Here is a 12,404-nt window from a genome sequence, read left to right on the forward strand (position 1 = left end):
CCAGTCATCAGCATAAGTATCTCTGGTCTCCTATGAAGTGTGTGGGCTGACATGACTAGGAAATGAGAGGCTGGGAGGTAAAAGGCAAGACTTGAGAGAGTAGCTAGATTCTGCCACAACGTTAGAAGAAAATAATTATGGGTGCTCAAATTTGATCTGAATAGTGGTCAAAACACACATCTTGAGTGGCTCGCAGCCAACAGGGGACAGTGACTTTCGCTGTGACTGATCCCTTCAGTGAAAGCAGGAAGATGTCTGGCTAGACTGATTTATTGAACAATTTAACATCCACTAGATATTCTTTATTTTACCATTATTTATGACTTGCTGAGTCCTGGCAGTAAGCTTTGGATGAAATAAGGTGCAGGTGGAAGGCATGGCCTGGGGCTGAGGAGGTTTCAGCTGTAAGGAAGGGACAAATGAAGCTTCCACAGCTCACAGCTCTCACTAAGCACATGGGCTGAGAAGGTGGCGACATCTCCAGGTGTGAGTCTAGCTTGACCCTCATTCTCTGGATTCCATTCACACCTCTGACATGCTCTCTGTTTCCTGTTTCTCCCCTCCCTTTCTTGAGGGACATGTCTCCCCCTTGCAGACTGGCCTTCATGGTAGAAAATGAACCACACATCCAACCAGCCCAGATATCTCTGGGATTTGCTTCACAAGCCAAGCCCTGGTATCACATTTTCTGTTTGTAAAAGTCGGGAAGAAAGAGAGATTGAAGAGGGGAGGCATGAGGAGGAAACAGAGAAGCACACACCAAGGCCATTTTACTCCCATGAAGAGAAGCAGATGTTTCTCGTGTTATATTTTCCACTTCTGGAGTGGCTGAGATGTGGGGGTATCATCCCTGGATGCTTCCAGGGCTCGAGTTGGGGGGTCTGACCAGAAACCTGAGGTGGGCCAGCAGTTCTTCCCTCTTCAGCGTTAGTCACGCACGGGGCCCTGAGGATACCATGCGCTGTTTACATTCCCTTCCAGGGATCCGTTAGGAAGCTCTCTGATTGCCAAACTGCCTCAAGTTGGCTCCAGAAGCCTCTGCCTGGATGGCCATCCTGGTTGACCCCATCCCATCCCATGCCTGACCCCAATTCACATGCTCAGCGCAGCCTTTTAAACCTTTCCATCCTAACTCACTCTGGACCAGCAGCGTCCCACGTCAGCCTCAGCGGTCCTGGGCTCAGCTGCCCTTTGAACGTGCTTCATTCTCAGACAGACTCCTTCGAACAGTGTTGGAAGCTGAGCAAGAGGCTCCTGAGTTGTCGTATGCACATGAAATGCCACAGACTAAACACTGAGTCACCGCTCACTCGCTGCCCTCTCCGAAGCTCCAGTTTCAGAGGGAGGACCTGAGGGCTTCATTGAGAGACATAGTTTCCCCCGTTTTCTTGCTGGGTGGTTTTAAGGTGCGGCAGCAGCAAGATTTCTGGGAAAGTTTCTGGGTGGGCCATGGGCCAAGTACAATGAAGGTATCACTGGGTCAGCATTTTGTCTGAGCATCAACTCCGGCCGCTCCCACATCCCCACCCCTCAGACTCCCACCAGATTGCAGCCAGGAGCTGAGGCTCCTAATAGGACCACCACCTTATGCTTCCAGAAGGGAAGAGGCAATCCTGCTACCTGATCCTGTCCACAGCCCTGTGGGAAGGCAAGGAAGGGTGCTCCCCTTTTGCAGATGAAGAAACAGAGCTCCAAGAGGACTCTGTAATGGAGGATTTGTAACTAAGCTGTGGCTGGAGAGTGCTGGAGACTGGTCTTAGAGCCAGGTCTCCCAGCCCAGTGCACTCCTCCCAGCAGGCGCCTTCAGGAAACAGCTGGGTTATATAATGGGAAAAGAGGGACTGGGAAATTCAGTGTTGGATTCTTAGGGAAAAAGAAAACTGACCTCCCACAGTGAAATGATCAAGGCATGGTGCATGGGCCAACTGGGCATTCGTTCAGTGGCCTCTGCAGTGACCCAAACGCTGCAATTTTCCATGGAGGGAAGAGTAGGGTAGGATCTGTTGGCTCGTAGGATCTTGACCTAGTAGCTGGAACCTGGGAATTTGCTTAGCTCGCCGATCAGGGGCTGGCTCTCCCTGAACAACCTGATGAGGCTATGGGTTGACGCTTCATGGATGGGAGGGAGGGCTGGTCATTTTCTATCTTAGGGAGATAGTTCCAGGGTCATGATCTGTCACTGTTAAGACTTTTCCAAGAACAGACCATCAGAAGAATCCACATGGAGGGTGAGGAGCAGTCAATGCTTGTCCATTCCTTGCATCAGTGTTGCATATCGGCCTGTGCTGTTTCTGTTTTGTCTTCTCCACATTGATGGACCTATTCACATACAGAAGGGGGATAAGAATGCTGAAGGAGAGGGCAGTAAGAGGTGTACTTAATAGTTGAGCATGACACACATTTCTGGCACCTCTTTAAAACACAAAAACCAAAAGCTAGAAATTCTGTCACATTTCAAATTTTAGGAAAACATCCAGTTAACACCACTAAACTCCAGTTTACTCTCTCCCATAAAGCTGTTTCCTTGGGAGTAAAAGTTAATAAAAGGAGCGTTGGACTCAGGCAATATCCTTAAATATTTTTGACCATGACCCAGTACCTCATGTAAATGTGACTGAAACAGAAGTTTCACAAAGCAATATTTACCCTTATTTCTGCAATGAATTCTGATATGTTCTATTCGACTGTATTTCTATCACTGAAACAAAAAAGTACTTGTTGACTTACTAATGCATGATTGATAAAACTCTGCTGTAGTATAGAAATCTTTATAAATAGTCTCAACTGCTTCTCCTAAAATGGCTTCACTTGTTAGTCAGTCCTACACCTGGCCCCTGTAGATGATGCCAGTATGGCCAGGTGTTCACTGCTGTTGGCCCACCCACATGGAGCAGAAAGATGACAGGGAGGAAGGTTTCAAATCCTCAAGCAGATTATTACCAAGAGTCACTTCACAGTAAGGAGCCATGAGGCTTAGTGGGGGAATACCAAAATACAAATGGGAATGACCAATTTCACTTTATCTATCCTGCTTCCTGGCCTTTGTTCATGCTGTTCCCTTCTCCTGAAATACATTTTCCAGTTCCTCTGTTTCCATGTAAAGTCTGCCAATCTCTCAAGGATCATCTCTTCCAGGAAGTCTCCTCCAACCGTCTTTCCCTGCTTGGAGCTGTTGAAAACCATTTGACTCTTCCATTTATTTGATGTATCACCATGCCGTGCCAGCAGTGTTAGACTCCTTAATGTTATTTATATTTGGGGGTTGAGTTCTTTTAGAGAATCTGCTCAGCTTCATGTACTACCTGGAAGCCATGTGGTCCCAGTAGAGTGAACTAGGGGGATGGCACTTGACAAAAGCTGGGCCAATTAGAGCCTTTTCCTGGGAATTTGGAATTGGCAAATGATGGAGAGAGAGAGAGAGACAGAGAGAGAGAGAGAGAGACAGAGAGAGAGAGAGAGAGAGAGAGAGACAGAGAGAGAGAGAGAGAGAGAGAGAGAGACAGAGAGAGAGACAGAGAGAGAGAGAGAGAGAGACAGAGAGACAGAGAGACAGAGAGAGAGAGAGAGAGAGACAGAGACAGAGACAGAGACAGAGACAGAGACAGAGACAGAGAAGAAAACACTGCCTGTTTTCCTAAGAGCTTTTTTATCAGTTCCAGAATAATCTGAACTCCCCTTGCACTCTTGCTCTTGGGCCCTGTGATACAGCCCTGTGTCTTTATATCTTTATAATCTATTTCTAGGGTGACCACATGTCCTATTGGCTGGCCAGTCCTGGTTTATGTCTGTTATCCAGGCATAATTATTTCTTGTGCCCCATTTACTCTTAAAGTGCACTGGTTTTGATGATATGATCACCTTACTCTAGCTAGAATTGGTTTCTGTTATTTACCATTGCACATTTATAATGTCGGTAGCTTATAAAATAATTTCACCTATTTCAGTTCGTTCTCTTTCCAAGTTATTTCCCCCTTATAATTGTTCCTCCTTCTGTGTGCCACCACTAGCTCCCTGTCATCTAAGCCAGAGACCAGGGAGTTACCCTAGACTCTTCCTCTCCTTGACTTCACGAATCCATTTATTTATTCCTTAAAAAATAGTACTGAGTGCTCAATAAGGACCAAGCTCTGTGCTAGTTGCTGTGTCTATAAAGTGGCAAACAAAACAGATAGAGTCTTTGTCTTCTTCGAATTTGTATACTAGGTCAAGAGATACCCACAAATAGATAATTTCAAGTTGTGATAAGTGTGGTGAAGGAAAACAACAGGCTCTCTGAGAGAGAAAAGTGGGGTGGGAATGCGGCAGGCCCACTTTACACTGGGTGCCCCAGAAATGCCTCTCAGACATTTGAGCTCAGATCCGAAAGCTCAGAAGGAGCCGATTAACCCTTGCAGTACCAAGGGTTGAATGAAATCTTTGCATTTTAGGTTGATCACTCTGAAAACTACATGAAGAAGAATGGATTACAAGGGGGAAAAATGGAAGCAGGGAGACCAATGCAGAGACAATTACAGTTGACTAGACAAGAGGTGATGGTGGCTTACAAGGAGTAGTGGAGATAAATAAAAGTGGACAGATGGGGGAAATATTTTGCAGGTGAAAGTCAAGATTTGGCAGTGAATTGGATGTGGTAGGGGGGAGAAGCTGGTGGTGAGGGAGAGAGAGGGGTCCACCATGTATGTGACTTCAGCAAGAGGGTAGATAGTGGAACCATTTACTGAGATGCAGAGAAGATGAGGAAACTATTTGATCAGTACATCAATTTGAGATGAGTTTAGCTGAAGATGCTTGTGAAAATTCTAAATGGCTATTTCAGATTCATGGTCTTGCGCTTGGTTTAATGCTTTGCTATTCTCGTCTGAAATTCTTGATAATTTGATCTTTGAACTTGAGTTTTGTAAGAGAAGTTTGATTGGACAATGGAGCATGTGTATGAGCAGATGAAATATGCCTAATATGTATGTCTGCCAATCTGTGCCAACCCATTCACATATAGCATTTGTAACGCCCTATGAGTACAAATTCCAGTGGCCTCAGGATGCGTAGGAGTTTAGTGAGACTCAAAGTGAGTATAAAGGAAATGTGTTACATCGATGATTGGCTAAGGGCAGGCACCCACAACCCAGGAGTCCATGCTTGTATTTGAAACAGAACTTTCTTAGAACACAGAAAGAAGGCAATGGTGTTCTAAGAAACACAAATAACCAAGGAACCCTATCATATCCTAACTGAAGCTGAAAATGAAGGTAGAGAAGGAAAGAAAAACATGGGACAACCCATAGTTCCTTTTCCTTTTGTTCCTTCTTTATTCAACATTCTTGGTAGAATGTGTTGTATAAGAAATGAGAACAATTGAGTTAGTTTTATGCAGCATTTCTACTGTTCTGGTAAAAATAGTACATAGGCACGTTAAGAGCTATGAAACAAGAATTGTGCACTTTTGGTGATTCTGCATATGAATTAAAGGCTCTTGTATTTGCATTTAAAACTGACATTACACAATATAAAGACGAATTTTAGAATTCATGCCAATAATTAAAAATTTTAATTTTTCTTTACTTAGAATATTAAATAGCAAATAGGAAGCACCATAAAAATTTGCGAGAGACTGTGGAAGAAAGAAACACTTAATTTTAATACCTTTAATGGTACTTTTCCTCCTGCATTTTGAAGAGGATTCCCACATTTTTATTTTACATTGGGTCCTACAAATTATGGGCCTGGCCTTGGGTAGGCTGTTAAAGAAATTGTTGGGAGCCCCACATCACCAAATTTTGTTGGTTTTACAAATTAAATGTCTTTCCTATCTGCCCCCTGAGTCTTATTAGCCTGGTGTTCTCTTCATGACCTTGCCTTCCTTCATATCCTTCAATTCTACCACTCAGTGAGAGATCTCCTCCTCATCCCTTACCTACTCTTTAAGGAAAGTTGGCATGTCTAGAAAAAAGTAGAGCAGAGATACTGTACAGAGAAGGGCTTAAACAGAGAGGGCTGTATGATCAAGGAAAGACAAGAGAAGTAGGGTACAAGAGGAGGAGAGACCCCGTGTGCGACACTTACTGGATAACTAGGGATCACCCCCAAGACCCAAGAGGGCTTGTCCTTTGTGTGGTAAGAGGAGACACCCCTCGTTGACTCCTGGTGATGAGGCTGAACAACTCATGAAATGCTACCTTGCAAAAACAGAAGTACGAGTAGGGCCAGGTCTCTCCCTGCATTGCCTTCCCAGAAGTTAAGTAGAGACACACTATATAGGCTGTACCACCCAGTGTCCATCTGAGGGGCTCATGTCCAGGACTTTGGGGCAGTGGTATAATGTTTGGTTGTTCATGAACATACCTGCTCTAGGCCTGGGCAGCAATCCAACCCCCACAGATCCTACCCTCTCCCCTCACTGGCTACACGGTCAGCCAAGTTATGTCAAAGGGTAAAGGAGGATCCCACTGTAAGCTTACCAGAGTGTGAGGGACCCCATGGAGGCAGAAGTAACATCTCTGTTAGAGCTGAGTCTTTCCTCAGTTCTCCCTGGGACTTATAGGAAGACTACATTTCCCAGTCTCCTTTGCAGTTATATTGGGGTTATGTGACTGGGTTCTGGCCAATGGGATCTGAATAGTAGTGATCTAATGATGTGAGATGGATGTAGTGATGCCTGATATTCTAGGTGGAAAGTCAGACTTAACACAGTTTTCTGCAAGTTAACCAGAATGCTTCCTCAGGAGAAAGCAGTGAAGGTCGACTGTAGAGAGTGATAAATCCAGTAGGGGCAAGATAGATGTTTCATAGTAGCTTTCTTACGGGCAGATAAGATATTTGTGGTAAATTGTTACAATAATGGCCCCAATGAATTTTTCCTCCTGGTATCCATACCTTTGTGCGATTCCTTTCCACATTGATGCTGGTCTTGGCCATGTGACTTGCTGTGGCCAATGGACGTCAGCAATCATGATGCAAACAGAGGATTGCTTCATGCTGTGCTTGTTCTCATGGAACACCGCCTTCCCAGCTGTCCCAGCTGAGCACAATCAACAGCCCAGCCACCAGGTAACTGCAGCTGTGTGAGTGAACCAAGTGAAACCAGCAGAAGAACTACCTGGCCACCCCCACAGAGCTACAGGCAATAAAATTGTTGCTTTAAATCACTAAGCTCTGGGGAAGTAGATAACCAATGTATATCTTGTTCATGTTTGCTTCCCCAGAATCTACTCTACTGCCTGGCATATTTCTGCCCTCAGTACATTTTTATTGACATAAACTTTATCCTCCCAACATCCCTGTCAGGCAAGTATTACTATCATTTTCTATTTATTTGTAATTACAAGAGGCATAGAAATGTCTATTCATCCCAATCCTATATGTTGGGGGACCATCGGATGATCTTGTAGAAGATGTAATCAAGATCCAGGGAGATGCAGGAATTTATTTACTAAATAAAGTAATAGGTATGTAGAAATGTATGATATATTTCAGGGCCATATCATGTTTTACAAAATGGCTTTCAACACAAGAAACACTTTGTGGCAGTCTGGCTGTATCCTCACAAATTCCATGTCTTCTCTTCTGGAACTCATAGAAAGACTCCATTTCCTAGCCTCTTGCAATTATTTGGGGACATGTGACTGAGTTCTGGCCAATGGAATATGGACAGGAGTGGTCTATATCAGTTCTAAGGTTGGCTCTGAAATACTTTTGTCGTCCTTTAGTCTGGATGTCAGCAAACTATGGCTTGTGCCAATCTGGCCCACTGCCTGCTTTTATAAATAAAGTTTTATTGGAATACAGCCACACTCATGTTTACACATTGCCTCTAGTTGTTTTCATGTTGCAGCAGCAGAGAAGAGTAGCTGTGACAGAGACCAGATGGCCTGTAAAAACTGAAATATTTCCCCAAAGTTTGTTGACCCTGCTCAAAATAATCCTCTTATGGGGATGCTGTGATGCGCCACCCTGTTTCCCCTCCTGCACTGACAAACGTAATTCCTCAGCTGTCACCATCGGAGTTCTGCTGGAAAACGGTCCTCGTCTATATCCAGTGACCAATGGACACAGGTTTAACAGCATAACCACCTTGCCCCAACTCGGAACAGCTCTGAGAGGCTACCCAGCTCCGGAATTCTCCATTGGGCTGGTGGAGACCTTCCTTGGGCTGTGTTGCATCTCACCTTCTCCCTCTGTCCAATCTTGGCATTTTTCTACACATGTTGATCCCAAGAACACTCCCTAATAAATATCGTACACTCTAGTCTCCGGCAGCAGCTTTCATCCCTTTCCAGGGTATTTCCTATGTCACAGATGGAAGGTGCTGGATCCTTGCATCATTACTTAGAGGACAGTCACAAGGAGCACCTCTACTGTGTTATACCTCTTAGATTTGGTATTGTTTGTTATAGCAGTGAGCTCTTCTTATTTTGACAAATATACTCAGCAAGGCAAGATGTTCACGCCATGAAAGGTCTACAGGAACTGAGACATACTGGGGACCATCTTCTCAGTCGCTACAGAACATCTACCCTGTGAGTGGGATGGAAAGTCAAGTCACTCACACTGTGCTCTTTTTCTCTCTCTCACCAAGTACGCATACAGACATGCGTGGTTTTATTGCAAGGCCCTCCACCAGCAAAAGCAATTATGCCTCACTTTATTGCGGTGGTCTGGAACCGAATCCACAGTATCTCTGAGGTATACCTGTAGCAGAATTCTTATAAATTAAATGTGGGCTGCACCTCCATCCCTGTTTGGGGCTCCACCATCAAGGCACCTTGGAGCAGCTTGCATTCTGCAATAGTTGAAGAATGTAGCATGTGGACGGCTGAGAGGTGGATAAGTCAGGATCAAATCAAGCCCAGATGTCAGTCAGTCTTCCCTGATCCAAGCCGTGGGTTGGGACAGAATTCAGAGGAAGGGGCCCCAGTGGGGGTTCCCTGGAGCTGAACATCAACAATCCCACTGCTGACTGCCCACCAGGCATGGCTGCACTTGTGTCCCCTTCACTGTTGGAGTGTCTGCAGAGGCATCTGGAGCCCAGCGTGGTCTCTTGTCTCCTCTCTCTGAAGTCATCCTAGGACACAGGTGTGCAACCCCCACAGCCAGTCGACAGAGAAGATGAATCAACTTCTCTGAAAGACATGCCCCAGAGCCATCTGTCGGCTGAAACTTGTCAGAATGAGCATGGTCTCCCTCCTGACCACAGCGCATGAAAATATGTGGTTTGCCCAAGGAAGAATCTGTATTATTCTTTAAAGGAACAATACTAACCACAGATGTGCAGTGTCTAGCATCGTAGGGATTTCCCTGAATGAGGAGATCAGTAACTGTGTCAGTCAATTCATGAGATGACTTTGGGCTCAGGTGTGTACTTTGCCACTTTAAGCTCTGGATTTGGGTTTTCAGAAGTCCAAGTGGAAGTCCAAATGCCTCTTCCTGTCACTTCGTATTTTTTATAACATGCCCCTCCTACTTTACTTATCTTTTATGGCTCTTGATGAATAAGATCGAGACACCTGAAAGCCTCTATCTCTGCCTCTAGGCCTTTGCTCATGCCATTTTTCCATGGCTGTACTGCCATCCCTTTTTTAACCACTATCTAATTTGTTAGGACTCTTTCCACTGTAATTAGCAGAAGCCCAAACCAACTGCTTTAAGCGAAAAAACTACATTTATTAAGTAATATAACTTAAAATCCAGGATGATTTGACTTCAAAGTCAGGTATAACTGGGTCCAGGGTTCAAATAAGTTTTCCAGAACCTGGGGTCAGTCCATTTGTCTGTGTCTCAACTATGTTTCCTTCCACTGTGTCTTCAGTATCATTGCAGGCACCGGATGGGCTGACCCCGGCAGCTCCAGGCTTATAGCCTAACAGGTCACCTATTCTACAGAAAGAGATTGCCTCTCACCCAATAATCCTGGGAATGGGCCTGATTAGACTGTCTTGGGACATACACATGTTCACCTATGAACTAATCATTGTAACCAGGGCATGGGATTCCCATTATTGGCCAGGCCTGTGTCCCTTGCTCACCCCCAAGGCCAGGGAGTAGGGTTCTTCCTCAAAGGATATCAAGATCCTATTATGAGAATAAGGTTGAATGGATGTGGAACGGGAAAAATCTGTAGATAGATACACAATCTTAGCCTGCTTCTCAAGCTCAAGTTCATCCCAGTCCACATTCCCCTCTCTCATGACTGTAACACTTTACAGTTGAATATGGGATTGTTTTATGCCTCCTATGCTTCTACTGGGACCGGAGGGCCTTCCTGGAGAATATAAGACATGGGGTGGGTAGGATATGGGGGGTAGAAATCACATTATATTTCCTTTCCTCATTTGAAATAGTGCAGTAAGATGGAAACCAGGCTGCTTGAATCAGGGGAAATAGAGCTGTTAACAGGGAGTTTGGAACAGAGAGAGATGAGCTTTAGTGGCAAGGACTAAGGATCAACTCTACCTACCTGTATATATGAGCGGCCCTCCATCTCATGCTCCCCAGCAGCTATCTCCAAGTTCAAGTAGGATACCCAGATTTGCCATACTTTGGGGCCAGCTGAGCACCTGTTGGGTCTGTGTGACTCTCTGAGCTCTTTGTGATCAGTGATCTATCCCTTTATTTCTCTTACACCGCTCTGTGTGGCGAGCTCCTTGCTGAGCACCTAATAATGACCCCACAGGTTTGTGTTGGGTTAAATGGTGCTGTAGATATCAGTGCTCAAGCTTGGGAGTCAAGAGGTCTGGGTTGTAATCAAGTCTCTTGACTTCAGCCATCCCAGGAGAACACGGAGCAGGGCAACAGCTATTTTTGTCTAGTGCTTCTACTTCACAGCGCTTACTTTGCCAGCTCACTCACAATGACCCTCTGAGATCATCCAAATTCTACAGGGTAACCTTCTCAAGGTTAAAACTAAGGCAAAAGCTAGGTGTAATCAAAACGTCCCTGGAAATTCCTATAAATCATCCATAAAGTAATTTAAAAGATTTTGTGATTACAACTAAACACAGTAATACTTGTGAATTATGTGGTATGAATATAGTGGCATATTTAGTGAGAGTACATTCCAACGTGGGATATTAAAGTACATCCATTTAGGCCTTTAATGCAGCAAGATTTTCACAGCCAGGAGCGGGAGAAGAAGAGCAGTTCCACTTTTTCCGTGTTAGGATCATTGTGGGGGCACATATGCATTGAGTGGGTTCTCAGGAAGAATCTTCTGGACTTTAAAAATTGTTTTTATCTCTCTCTCTGTTTTTTACTAAGTACAAATGGATGGATTTGGGTAAATTAAATGTATGAGGCATTTCCCCAGTCTTATTCAATTAAATAATGTTGATTATAGATTTAGAAAGTGCCAGGCATTGGGCTGGCTGCAGGGAATTCAGTGGTGAATAAAATAGATGTAATTAGCTTAATGGAATTTATAGTCTTTACAGATTGCTTTACAGATAAAGAAGCTGAGGCTCAGATAGGTGACTGTCAAAGATTGCTCACTCAGTAAGGAGCAAGGCTGGGATTTGAACCCAGGTCTTCTGGCTTTAACCTTAAGCTTTTCCCAACTGCTCTCCACTGGCTTCCATGGTAACTAAAGTCACTTTCAAAGCCAAAGCCAGAGTCCTGGAGTTCATTACCAAAGAAAGAGGCCTCTGGAATTGGCCACTTGCCTTGGCAGTTGGGATCTGGAACCGAGTTTATATTTGATGTTGAATCGATTCCCTCCAGAAATGGGATGGGTTGGAATGGAATGGTAATGAGGGCTCTATTTGCCCCAGAGGGCCCACTCCCTATCGTGATCACCAGCCATCATGGTTGACCACCCTTTTAAAGCCCCCTATTGATTACAAAGAGTTGATTTCTTCTGATGCAAGTGGCTGAGCCAAGGGCACTTAAAGCTGTGCCATGGGCCCCCAAATTACTGCCTTCCGGACAAAATATGTCAGGCAGCTTTCCCAAGAGCCCATTTCAAGGACAAAGAGGCTGGTTCTGGCTTGCCTCTTGTTCGGTGTACGATGTGCGTAGGTTTGATATCCTTCCCCATGTGTACCCCACATGGCCTGAGAACCTGGCTGCCCCCTCTCTCAGAGTCCTAGGCCCTCCATGAGACGCTCAGGCCCCGTCCTAGATGGAGCCTAGAGGATGGCACCAACACGACCCATCCACAGCTGTGGTTTGCCCTGGCACTCCATGTGCTGACCTAGCCCGCCACAGGGGTGGTGGCGCCAGACCTGGGGCTCCTCCTAAACTGGGCACAATCATTTGGGCAAATTGAAGAGCAATCTTCATATTGAAAACAGTGGTGATTCCTGTCCTCCTCCCTAAAGCCAGGGCGGGTTTGGCTTCATGTGCTCAGTTTTATTAAGGAGACATTTCTAGTGAACTTGCGCTCAGGTTAGAATTGATTCCTTCCAATGGCTCCT

The 12,404-nt window shown here is 45.0% G+C and overlaps 1 long non-coding RNA gene across 2 annotated transcripts; it reads right to left on the reverse strand.

The window, feature by feature from the left end:
- Positions 1–254: 254 nt before the first annotated feature.
- LOC141570158 (uncharacterized) lies at positions 255–10,716 on the reverse strand. Of its 2 annotated transcripts, XR_016020828.1 has the most exons (3): positions 10,451–10,711; positions 6,871–7,054; positions 255–2,319 (listed from the first exon to the last, which is right to left on the reverse strand). It is a non-coding gene; the product is annotated as an uncharacterized LOC141570158 (long non-coding RNA). The 2 variants fall into 2 exon arrangements; XR_016020829.1 differs by lacking the exon at positions 6,871–7,054 and having other exon boundaries at positions 10,451–10,716.
- Between the last annotated feature and the right edge of the window lie 1,688 nt (positions 10,717–12,404).

The sequence above is a fragment of the Rhinolophus sinicus genome, chromosome 1, assembly GCF_057876585.1.
Source record: "Rhinolophus sinicus isolate RSI-liver-muscle chromosome 1, RSI-T2T, whole genome shotgun sequence".
NCBI classification, from domain to species: domain Eukaryota; kingdom Metazoa; phylum Chordata; class Mammalia; order Chiroptera; family Rhinolophidae; genus Rhinolophus; species Rhinolophus sinicus.